Source organism: Emydura macquarii, unplaced genomic scaffold, assembly GCF_026122565.2.
Source record: "Emydura macquarii macquarii isolate MOO-44397 ecotype Brisbane River unplaced genomic scaffold, CSIRO-AGI_Emac_v2 contig_3390, whole genome shotgun sequence".
NCBI classification, from domain to species: Eukaryota; Metazoa; Chordata; order Testudines; family Chelidae; genus Emydura; species Emydura macquarii.
Window position 1 is genome coordinate 7,214,391 of NW_027133527.1, and position 12,543 is coordinate 7,226,933.

Consider the following 12,543-nt stretch of genomic DNA (forward strand, 5'->3'; position numbering starts at 1 on the left):
CTCTGACGTCCCTTCGAGAAAAGATCAATGCCTTTAGCTGAAGGTACCAATAAGCCAGTATTTATTTAAACTTAGCAGCAGAGTCTTTTTGGAGGGGCCAGCTAACTGCATACAAAGGAGCAGAGCATACCAGCTGGGCTGTGTTTTGAGTCATCCTCGCTCCTGGGGTTAAATGAAGCCGGTTCGGTTAATGGGAAGGGGAAGCTATGGCAGGGATATTTGTAAATTAACATATAAAACACTGACCTGACCCCTGTTTACAGTTCAGGTGCGCTGTTATCAATGAGCACAGCTCCCAGGAAATGTGGGGGGGCCCGAGGCCCAGCCAGCTCTCGGGGCAGAGCCAGGCAGGGCCGTGAATACCTGGCACATGGGCCTTCTCCCTCTCATGGTATGAAGGGAGCAGAACCCAATTCCCCTGGAACAAACATGGAGCTTCGTTGTCCAGTGGCAATGCCCAGCTGCTGCAAGAGGCAGGACTTTGGGCAAGTACCAGCTGCTGTGGAGTATTTAGAAGGGCAGTGTACTAGCCCTGGGCTAACGATGTCACCGTGCAAGTCTCCAGCTAGCCTGTTCTCCGCCCTGAAACAGAGGCAAGGTGTCTTGCAGTTGCTGGGTGTGGCGCATGCCTGCCTGTGACTGAGCAAAACAGCTCACTGTGGGTGCCAGAGGTGTTCCTCCATATGGACCTGCCTAGGCATCCATAGGGGAGAGCGGCATGGATTGCCCTCCAGAGGGGCACACAGCAGGCTGTCAGTAACAATGACTGGCGTCTCAGCTGGGCACGCACAGCTGGGGGAGATGGATCACTTCTCCCACCATTGCTGCTGGAGCAGTGCCCAGCATCCATCCCTGTAGGTCAGGTGTGAAGAACATCACCTTCCTCCGGCTGAAGCCACAGGGGGCAGGTATGACAGCAGAACAGAACAAGCCAATTGGGAATTGAGCCAGGACACGAGCTAACCACCCCTCTTCCCTTGCACAAAATGCCAGGAACCGGGTAGAGATCTCGGCGGCAGCTGAAAGACAGCACTTCCAGCCGCGTAGCTGCCCTTAGCACAGTGCAGTGGTTTTACACTGTTACCACCACTGCTTCTTGCAGATCTAGCTGTTCCTTGGAGATTCCCAGCTACTGACCAGGCCTCACTGAGTGAGACGTGGCAGGATCACTGCACAAGGTGCTATGCCTGGCTTCCTTTTGTTATGAAGTTCTTTGGTTATTTTTGCTGGTGTCTCATTCTCTGAGGCAGCAGATGGCAGAATCAGTTTAATAGAGACAAGTCTCTTTTGCCTCATGGCACATCTGGGATGCCCATTTGCCCTAAGGAAAGTTGTGTTAGGATGAACAGGGCCGTGACTTTTCAAATCTAGTATGGTCCAATGCTTCTGGATTATAGACTGGGGAGGAGAGACGTCCAGTGTGCAGACTGGGGGAAAATGTGGAGATTATGGTAGAGGAATCATTGACGCTGTCAGCCCAAGGCACAGCAAGTATCAAACAACACAGCTAGTTGCATTAGCAAAGAGATTGAATACAGAGCGAGTGAGGCCCCATCTGGGATACTGTGGGAACAGAAGAACTGGTCAGGGGCAGGATTCTTTGGAGAGAACCCTCCAAGAAAAATAATGTCCAGATGCCTCTGAAAATGCAGACAGAGACAAAAGGTGTTTCCCCAAACACTGAACAAAGCAGCCAACCAACCACTATTGACTCACAGGATCAGCGAATAGTGGCAGGGAAAGGGACCATCCATCCACGTGGCAGTTCACAAGAGAAAACCCTGGAGCAGTTACAACATGAGAGAGGGAAGGAGCAGATCACAGATCAGATAAGACTTAGCTGCTCCTAACACACAAGAGAAGAACCTCAGGCTAAAAACCACAGACCGCTGCTTTCTCGAAAAGTCACCCTTTCCAAACATGCCGACTGGGAACCACCTATATACTTGCCTGAGTAACAGTTCTGCACCGAATGCCCATCTGTCTACCTGTAGCTACAAACTATTCTAAATCCATGTATTACAATGTTGTGCCAGACATCCACGTGCACAGTTGTGTGTCACAACACTGCCTCCGCATTCTGCGTATTCTCACGTAGACCAATACCACTCTCGGTGCCTGGCACGCCACGTTCTCACCTGTGTATTTTCCACACTTAGCGCTTGTGCGCCTACTTGTCTGCGTACTTACCTGAGCATTCCCTGTACCAGTGGGTCCCGACCGTTTCTCTGCCGCGGCACGCCCTGATACCGTTCATTCTTTTGAGGCGCACCACCATATTTTTTGTGCCAGAATTAACATTTTCATCAGTGGACGCTCACATCCAAGTGTAACGTAAGAACTCTGGCCAGCAGCCCGCTCTGTGAAGAAAGTGAGACACACCCGAGAGTAGTATTTTGGGATGACCAGCAACTAAGAATCAATCATTTCTTCTCATTCCCGAAATAGCCTTCCCAAGTGTGTGTCACTTTCTCCGCTCTTTTAAAATGCAGTAGAATTAACTTGAGTTCCACTGAGAGTATTGTCCATCTCAAGAGATCAAAAAGTAAACAAGTCAGGCTCCAGCAAATCAGGCGGTTGTAAATAACCACGTTTTGGGGCCAAAGAGATTTATGTTGTTTTTTCAGTCTGTCTAGGACTGGGGAGCTGCCCCTGCCCATCCCCAGAGAGAGTGCTAGGGCTGTCTGTGCTCCCAGTTGTTTTGGGTCTGAGGATTTTGGCCCCCTCCTGCAGGAGTTCTGACCCCCACATCTGCCCATCCCCTGCCCAGCAATGACTTCTGCCCCCCAATCTCCAAATCAATCCTGTGCCCCGAGTCTCCAAATCAGTTCTGCCCCCCTAAATCTCCATCACTTCTGTCCTCCACCTTCCCCCACTCCAGCCCCCCCACCCCAACTCTGTCCCAGCTCCCCCGTTTTGCCCCCTCAACTCCCCCATCTCACACCCAGCCCCACCCCCAGTTCAGCCCCCTTTGCCTCACCTCTGCTTCTCCTGGGGTTCTTCTCCCCTCCCAACCTGGGGGGGGGCTGCAGCAGGGTCCCCACTTTCCCTCCAGGCTGGGGGGGGGGGGGGTGGCTCCAGGGTGCAGAAGGGAGGGGGAGGTGAGGGGACGAGAGGGAGATTGAGTCTGATTGGTTGCTCTGCCCCTGGAGGAGGCAGGGCAATGAGGCAGACAGCCAATCCAAAGGCGGCTTTCCCCCCTCTCCCACTCCACAGGACTCAGGTTTGCTGGCTGGGGACCAGAGCGTGACTGATGCAGGTGCGGTGTGTGCAAGGTGCCTGGGCCCGGAGAGCAGAAGGACGGAGTGCCCTCCGGCCCCGACACAGACTAAAACACCAGGGAAAGTTTTCTGTTCTCACCCATAGCGTGTCGTGCACACCTCTCCAGGCCTGGCGGCCCAGCAGCGTCCCGTGGCACGCCAGCTGGGGAACACGGCCCCCGGAACACGACCGCTTCCAACAGGAACTCTTCTGCGGGGCTGGCCGGCGTATCCAATCAGAAAACCCCGCAGTGCCCTTGTCGCTAATGGGGTCGCTGTAAGTCTGCTGCGCTCCGACTGAGAAGAGACATCATCCAACAGGGCAGAAGAAACTGTTGCAACAGCAAAAAAAAAAACCAAAAACAAATGCAAGTTACACTGCAGTTGTGTACATCACATAGGCCAAGGAAAGCCTCCATCTACTGCCCAGGGACAGGCCAATAGCACGCTGCCCCCAGCCTCCCGGACCTCAGCAGAAGCTGGGCCTTCATAGACTACAGGAGGGGGAAATAGCAGCTTTTCACTGGGAGAGAAATTGAGAGAGCAGGTTATTTTCTCTAGTCCCCTTTTAATGTCACCAGCTTCTGGGCCTGAGCTGCCCTCCTCAAATCTGGCCTGGCGCCCGCTAGTCTGTTCCTGAGGCCAGCGAGCGCCTGTCGGAGGAGATGCTGCACTGTACGCCAGCAGAGCAGGAGCACCAGAAGTTCCCAAGCTGCGCTGCAGACAAGCAGGGATCAGGCAGGGGCGTGAGAGAGCACAACGGCCTTATAACGACACGTTCTAGCCAGCCACACCAGGGGACTTCCAGGGCTGGCTGTAAGTGGGCAAACCAAGCAAACCTGGTCTTGTCTGGAGGTTTCTGCATGCAAAGAACTGGGTTTTCCATGTGAAACCAGGAGCATTTTGAGCTCTGGGAGTGAGCAGAAGGAATCCCTGGTCTGTCGCAAGTGAACCCTTTAGAACACTCTTCTCACAGGGCTCCACCCCATGCACTTCCACGCTCCGTCTTGGATCTGCACCCCCCTCCACTGCAGGGAGGGCGATTAGGTGGGACTGCTGGCCCCGATGAATCAGCAATATACAATACAGTATACAATACAATAACACCTTTGAGCCCTGTACTGGGATCGATCTATCCTTTGGTTTTATGCAACCTTCCCTTTGTTTTTTTGTCCTGCAGCAGCCGGTTGGTGCCCCTGGTGCAGATTATTTATTAATATTGGTATCGCTTTAATCTAGAACACAGATAGGGTGCCACAAAGGAACAGCACTTTTCACCCAGATAACACAGCCTTCCGCCCTGAGTATCCTGGGAGCTAAATGAGACCAGACCAGCTGGCAGGCAGGCAGGAATTCCAACCAGTGGTTATATCCAGGCCAAGGATGAGCAAAGGGCTCCTTTGCCCATCTCCCTAGCTACAAGTGCACCGCAGCTTTCTGTCTGAGCGAGTTGAACGGTTAGCCCTTCAGTGCAGGGACCTGTCTCTTTATCCCACACAAACATCTTTGTGAACATGTACATAAGGCTCCGCACATGCATTTCCTACTGGTGCAGTCACGGAAAGCCCAGTAAATCGACAGCTAAGCCACAATTCCCTTGCCTTGGCTCCTATGCACCCTAAACACCCAGCCACTTCTCCACTTCAGCACATAACCAACCTACCGAGGGATCCCATTGCGAATCTCAGCAGCCTTAGCACTGGGGTCATAGCTGATGCCTCCATGATACTTGGGAAGGAGGGAGCACAACATGGGCATAAGGGGAAGGAGAAGTAATAGGTTGCAGTTGGGGAGGTTTAGGTTGGATATTAGGAAAAATTTTTTCACTAGGAGGGTGATGAAGCACTGGAATGGGTTACCTAGGGAGGCAGTGGAATCTCCATCCTTAGAGGTTTTTAAGGCCCAGCTTGACAAAGCCCTGGCTGGGATGATTTAGTTGCGGTTGGTCCTGCTTTGAGCATGGGGTTGGACTAGATACCTCCTGAGGTCCCTTCCAACCCTCATCTTCTATGATCAAAGCTCAGAGCAGAGGAAGTTGCATGTTTCTATCTGGATTCGAGTTCAAGGAGGAAGAGAGTTCCAAGGCCCCAGGTCCATTGCTGTGTCCTGAGAAGGGCTGGGAGCGCCACACTGGGCCAGAGCCATTTTGTTCTTTGCCAGTAACAATGGGGGATTTGATGTCAGCTATCCCCATATTGACTGGGACATGTCACCTCAGGCCAGGATGCAGAGAGAAAATTTCTAGACACCATTAACGACTGCTTCTTGGAGCAGCTTGTCCTGAAACCCACAAGAGGAGAGGCAGTTCTTGATTTAGTGCTAAGTGGAGCAGAGGATCTGGTTCAAGAGGTGAATGTAGCTCAACCACATGGTAACAGCGATCAGAATGTCATTACATTTAACATCTTTGTAGGGGGGGAATATCAAAGAAACCCACCACAGTAGCATTTACCTTCAAAAAAGGGAACTACACAAAAATGAGGAAGCTAGTTAAACAGAAATTAAAAGGAACAGTCAGGAGTGAAATGCCTGCCAGCTGCATGGAAACTATTTAAAAACACCATTACAGAGGCTCAAACTAAATGTATACCACAAATTACCACAAAAAGACCCATAAAATGCCATCATGGCTAAGTCAATGTAAAAGAGGTGGTGAGAGGCAAAAATAAAAAACATCCTTTAAACATTGGAAGTCAAATCCTAATGAGGAAAATAGAAAGGAGAATAAAATTCTGGCAAGACCAATATAATTAGACAGGCCAAAAGAGGATCTGAAGAGTCAGAAGATAGATTATATCACCAGTTTGGGGTGTCTGCCCTATCATTAGATTTCACTCAACCTGTGAAGAGGAATGAATGAATTCTTTGCATTGGTCTTCACTGCAGAGGATGTGAGTGAGATTCCCACACCTAAGCCATTCCTTTTTAGGTGACAAATCTGAGGAACTTTCCCAGACTGATGTGTCACTGGAGGAGTTTTTGGAGCAAACTGATACATTAAACAGTAATAAGTCACTAGAATCGGATGGTTTTGACCCACAAATTCTGAAGGAACTCAAATGTGAAATTGCAGAACTACTGACTGTGGTATGTAAACTATCGCTTAAATCAGCTTTTGTACCGATTTTTTTAAAGGCTCCAGAGGCGATCCTGGCTAAGCCTAACTTCAGTTCGAAGCAAATGGGTTGAATCTATAGTAAAGAACAGAATGATCAGACAGAGATGAACACAGTATGTTGGGGAAGAGTCAACACAGCTTTTGTAAAGGGGAATCATGCCTCACCAATCTGTCAGGATTCTTTGAGGAAATCAACAAGCATGTGGACAAGGGTGACCCCGCTGATATATTGTACTTGGACTTTCAGAAAGCCTTTAACAAAGTCCCTAAACAAAGTAAGCAGTCATGGGATGAGAGGGAAGGACTTCTCATGGATCTGTAGCTAGTTAAAAGATAGAAAACAGAGGATAGGAATAAATGGTGAGTTTTCACAATAGAAAGAGGTAAATAGCAGTATCCCCCAAGGATACTGTGCTGTTCTCATCATTTTCATAAATGATCTAGAAAAGGGGGTAAACAGTGAAGTGGCAAAGTTTCCAGATGATACAAAATTATTCAATATTGCAGTCAGCTTTGGACGTAACTAACAGTTACAAAGGGATCTCACAAAACTTGAGGGGTCATCCCATCACAAAAAAGATATATTAGAATTGGAAAAGGTACAGAGAAGGGCAACAAAAATTAAGGATATGGAAGAGCCTTCATATTAGTAGAGATTAAATAAAACTGGGACTGTTCTTGGCAAAAAAATGACTGAGGGCGAATAAGATAGAGATCTATAAAATCATGAATGGTATGGAGAAAATTAATAGGGAAAGTTACTTACCCTTTCACATAACACAAGAACCAGGATCACCCAATTAAATTACTAGGCAGCAGGGTTAAAACAAACACAAGGAATTACTTCTTCACACAATGCATAGTCAGCCTGTGGAACATATTGCCAGGGCATGTTATGAAGGCCTAACATATAAATGGGTTCAAAACAGAATTAGGTAAGTTCTGAATGGTCAGGGATGTAACCCCAGGCTCTGGGTGTCCCTAAGCCTCTGACTGCCAGAAGCTGGGACCAGACAACGGGATGAGTAACTCGATAATTGCCCTGTTCTGTTCATTCCTCTGAAGCACCCAGGCAAGCACTCAGAAGACAGGACACTGGGCTAGGTGGATCACTGGTCTGACCCCTTTTTAAGAGGTAGGATCTCTTTCCCCCTGGCTTTCTCTGTTCTGTTTCTCCTATATCTGCAGTGGGGATGGCAGGGATTTCAAACTGGGTTGTGCCAGGCAACAGATGTCCCTCAGACAGTCGGGCGGATTGCTCTGACGCAGCCCAAGGCAAAGGCTCCCCTAACCCACGACTGGGAATTACCGGGGTAGGAGCTGTCTCCTTCTGCGCCCCAGTCCCCTTCTCCTGGGCTTTCACTCCCCTCTGCTCCTGCACTTCAGGAGAGCCCCTGACTTAGTACAGAACACACCACACACGCTGCACGGACACGGGACCCCGGCTGAAACAAAGGCAGGGACCAGTGTTAATGTCAGGATCCTGAGTCCTGCACCCTCTGCCTCCAGCCCACTAGCTGCCCTGGGAGCCACACCCCCTTCTTTCACCCCATTCACCGGGCCTGATCCTGGGGTCACACTCTGGCAGCGCAAAGGCTGTAACTTGCTAGCAGAGAATGCTCCTAGCATAAAGCCAGCTGATCGAGCTCCTGCACCAGCTGCCCCACCCTGGTTAGCAGGCATGCCAGGGAAGGGGGCTCCCTTCGGGGCCATACACTAGTGCAGTAAATTAGAGCACCCCCATGGCTGCTGTAACTCACCCCAGGACTGGGCTACTGCAGAATCATGGAGCTGTAAGTGTCCCACTCCCGACAGGGGGAACTGAGCACTCAGCCTGAGTGAGTGCTGCCGATACCCTTGCAGTTAAATGTAGTGCACCAGAACACTGGAGGGTCATTTCAATCTCTAGCCTCCTAGCCCCCCAGGCTGGCAGGAGCACCAGGAGACAGCAGAGCACTTCAATCTAGAGACCGAGCAAAGGGCTCGTGGCCAGGGGCATCTGGCTTTTTTGCAAGACATCCCGGGAGGGTGTTGTCCTTGTCAAGTTGCCTCCGCACAGCTTCTCTCAGGCCCCTGCAATATTACTCTGGGCAGAAAACAGGTCTGTTCTTCCTTCCCCAAGAACACAGTGTCCTGTAATCTGAGCTGGGGCCGCCGTGCACATAAACGCCTCACAGCCTTTCACAGGGAAGTGCGATCCCGGCTCCCCAGGGCTCCCACCCTGATGGGAGCAGCAGCAGATGGGTCCAGCACAGCTTCCTAAGGGCCAAGACCTGCCTAGTGCCAGGGAAGGGGGCTCCAAAGGGGAAAGGGGGAGGGGGAAGCCAAAGCCCCAGCGAATTCAGTGAAATCTGCCTGAGTCCAGAACTCAGGACTTGGCCTTTGGTCAGGTATTTGCTCTTTGGTGATGCCAAGCTCTGTATTTCAGGTGGCAGGGATGCCAGCCCGGGGAGGGGCAGTCAGACCCGGAGTCCAGGGGTTTTTATGTTTTCGCTTCGCTAACCCTGATGTGAACAGAAGTGTCTTGTTTGCATTTCAGTGAGAAGAGGTTGGGGTTGGTTAACGCTCCCTGCAGCCCTGGGATAAAGCACACCCGGCAGAGGGTGAAAGCGGTGAAAACCAGCGCGGCTCTGACTGGGCGAGCCCCGTGTCCCTCGCTGGGGGAAACGCAGAGAGTAAAACCGAGTAAACGGCAAAAACAAACTCCGAACGTTCCCCGTCTCACGGGTTCTCAGCAACACAGGGAGGGAGGCAGAAATCAAAGGGCCTGGTTCTAGCCTGCCTGTGCCCTCTGGGGGAGCCCCTCTCTTCCCCTTGGAGTGGAGAATGTGTTGGGCTCATTTGCCGGGGACAGAGCCTGGCTTGTGCTGCCCCAGGCCGCATTGGCTGCAGTCCCCTTGCCTTGGGCTCCTGGCTGCCGGCTCTTTGTTCTCTGCAAAGGAATTAGAGTCACTCTGCAGGCGAGCTCTTAGTTCAGCCCCTCTGCCTGCACTGAGCTGCTGCTCTCCTCAGACCTGGCTCAGCGCAACCCATACGCCTCACGTGCTAGCCCGAGACACCAGCAGCGTCGCAGCCCAGTTCCACCGGCAGTGCTGGGGCCCGTCGCCTGTCGACCTGGCTCTCTCTCCGCTGCACGTCTGTGCAGAGCCAGCACAACGGGGCTCTGATGCCCGCCAGGGGCCTCCAGCTGCTACCCCAGTACGAACAGATAAAGGCACGGGCCGCCCAGTCCGGCTCATAGGACGCCCCTTGCTGCTCTCCTGGTTAAGGCCGACGTATCCGGAGCACGTTGCCAATTGGTCCCTTCAGCTGGGTTTGAGCAGGACAGTGCCCAGCGGGCCCAGGGACACGCACCACACGAGCACCGGCACGGACAGACCAGACCAGGCCGTGACCCCGCCAGCCTCATCCCCTCCCCTCCCTGCGGCAGCCAGCGCGGGACGGCTCCGAGCCAGCCCCAGGGGGGGATGCTGGAGGGGTCATGGCAGGGGCGGAAGCTGAGCCTGCCGCGCTCTCAGCCCTGCCAGGCAGGGGAGGTCAGGGCCCCAGGCGACCTCCAGTGAGCGCTGTGCAGGACGGGCCCTGCGCTGGCCCCGTCCGTCCGGCCGGCCGGTCGCGCTGTCCTGAGGCTCAGTAGCTGTGTAACTGGCGGGGCCTGTCGCGCGGTACACTCGGTTACGAGGGACTCGGCCACGGGGGAGAGCGGTGGGGACCGGACAGGGGGACGCTGGCCTGTCCCAGAGGTCGTGTGGCTACTTGCCCTGAAACAAGAGCTCTCTTCCCCCCACCTCTCCTGTCGCCCCCACCCCGCTCTCCTGCTCCCCCTGCCTGGCTTTCCTGCACTAACGCCAGAAGCCCTCCTGTGCCCTGAGCAGGTGCCTTTCCCACTCTCCCTCAGACAGCCTCAGGCCCTGCCTGGGGCCAAAACCCGCCCTTCCCCAGGGCTGGACTCTGCCAGCCTGAGCCTGGCCCAACCTACAGTCCCCTGCGCCTAGCTGCCCTGCCCTGCCCCAGACCCAAGGCTGTCTCTTCCTTCTTTACACCCTCCAGGCTTAATACTCGGGGCCAGCCGCAGCCCATCTCCGGGGTGGAGCATCCTGTCCTGGTCTGACCCATCACACCCTTCCCTTCAAGGGCTGGTGAGCTAGTCCCAGCATGGGGTGGGTGGTGGACAAAACACCGCAGTGCGAGAGTCCCTCTATAAAGGGCTGAACACTGCAGGGAGCAGGGCAGGTGTGAGCCGTGAGAACGACAAATTCGTGACGCCCAGACCAGCAGAAACATTAAAGCAAATCAGCCCTGACCTGGATCCCAGCTGAGAGCGCTGTGCATGTCCCCCCGGAGCGCACCGCAGCAGTGGCCCAGCACGGACAAGTACAGCAGGGGTCAGCTCACTGCCGGAGCAGCGCTGCCACATCCCTGAGACTTCCTTGAGGGACACCCGTGTTCTGGCCTGCCGCAGAGCCCGGCCCCTCCCCTCTGCTGGGCCCAGCAGCGCTGCTTCTCTGCTACCTCTGGAAACTGAGGCACAAACAAGGATGCCAGGTGGCTGGTTCCTACCCTGACACTCGTCTAACACAGGCCTCCGTTTCCTTGGACATAGGGATCTGGAGGCAGGTGAGGTTGCAGTCAGCTCCGGGGACGGGGAGCCCAGGTCGCTATTCCTGGAAGAGCAGAAATAACTGACTGAACATGAGACCTTTCTGCTGAGAACAATGCTTTTGCCATGTGCACGGGTCAGTCTGCCCCAGAGACACTCCAGCGCCCGCTGTGTCCTGCAGTGGGGCTGGCTGGCCGCCCTAGCCCTATGTACGTGAGCTCCACTGATGCAGAAAGCTTTCCATTACATCTCAGCTGCTGTCTGAGGGGTGGCAACATGGAAACCTGGCCTGGATGCTGGGCCCACAGCCGCCCCCTGAACCAGAACAGCTGGACCCAAGAGAAGAGCCTGGAGCAGGGGCAGGGCAATGCTCCAGAAGGGCTTGCAAGGGCCAGGAGTCCAGGACGAACTTGTCAGGTTCTCCCCCTTGGACTATCACACCGTGACACCAGCTAAACCCTCAGCAGTAATGACAATGACACCTGCCTCTTAGCTGCTGTGTGGGACGTTCAAGAATGACCTTTGCATTTCTGAGGACCCACCTCAGAAACCCGCGTGACCCATGTTAACCCATATGGGCTTTGCCCCTCTCCACGGGCTAGACCACGCAGAAGGCCTACGGGTCTGCCCGTGCCTGCCGAGCAATGCACCGACGCCTGGAGTTCAACCAGCGCTCATTACGATATGTGCTACAGCGGCACCTGGAACGCCAGCTCAGACGGGGCCCCACTGAGCCGGGCGCTGCATGGGCACAGAGCGAGAGACAGGCCTGCCCCTAAGAGCTGCCAGTCCAATGGGACGAGAGGCTCAGGTTCAAAATGCAGCGATCCAGAGTCCACTGTCCAACCGACACAAGGAGTCCTCACATCTCTGCTCTCCTTCAGTGCAGTGCTCGGGTAGAAGGGCGGGTGGTAACGTGTGGCTAGCTCTCACCTTCCACTGACAGAGCTCCAGGCGCTTTCCGAATACATAACCGAGAGAAGGGGAGCAGTAAAGACAACCCTGTGTCACCAGCGTGCACACTGCTGCTGCTGCTAGGATCCGAGGCCAGGCCTCTTCTGGGAGTGCCGGGTGAAAGATTCAGGCAGCCGTCCCTTGGGGCAGGGGATCTGAAGGCCCCGAGACCCCACAAGAGGGGACGTGGCCTGTATCAGTCACTCAGCTCACGATGCAAAGGCATCTGCCAGTCACAGCGCAACCAGGGCAAAGCGAGATCTCACCTCGAACACAGGTGACGTCAGCTAATTGTTTTCTCCATCTGAAACGACTCAGCAGAGATCACACAGCAAACACAACCAGCATCTCTCCGGCCACTGGACACTCGAGCGAAGCAGGCAGGACGGCGGGCTGTCCTATCCTGCACACTGTCCTTGGAAAGGCAGGAGAGGCAGAGGCATGAAATACAGATTTCAGACACAGTCGCAACCCAGCCCTCCCTGGGCTCAACATCCTCTTAGCAGAGAGTCCTGAACCTGGCACCGCCCTGCAGGGTGAACAGAGAGAGGAGTGGCACCAAGACCCTCTGCGGGAGCAGTGCAAGCACAAGACCCCGGGACAGCCCAGGA

The 12,543-nt window shown here is 53.9% G+C and overlaps 1 long non-coding RNA gene across 2 annotated transcripts; it reads right to left on the bottom strand.

Moving 5' to 3' along the window:
• Nucleotides 1-2,195: 2,195 nt before the first annotated feature.
• On the bottom strand, nucleotides 2,196-12,335 carry LOC137144081 (uncharacterized). Of its 2 annotated transcripts, XR_010917318.1 has the most exons (3): nucleotides 12,199-12,335; nucleotides 3,361-3,592; nucleotides 2,196-2,360 (listed from the first exon to the last, which is right to left on the bottom strand). It is a non-coding gene; the product is annotated as an uncharacterized lncRNA (long non-coding RNA). The 2 variants fall into 2 exon arrangements; XR_010917319.1 differs by lacking the exons at nucleotides 2,196-2,360; nucleotides 3,361-3,592 and adding an exon at nucleotides 3,656-3,977.
• Between the last annotated feature and the right edge of the window lie 208 nt (nucleotides 12,336-12,543).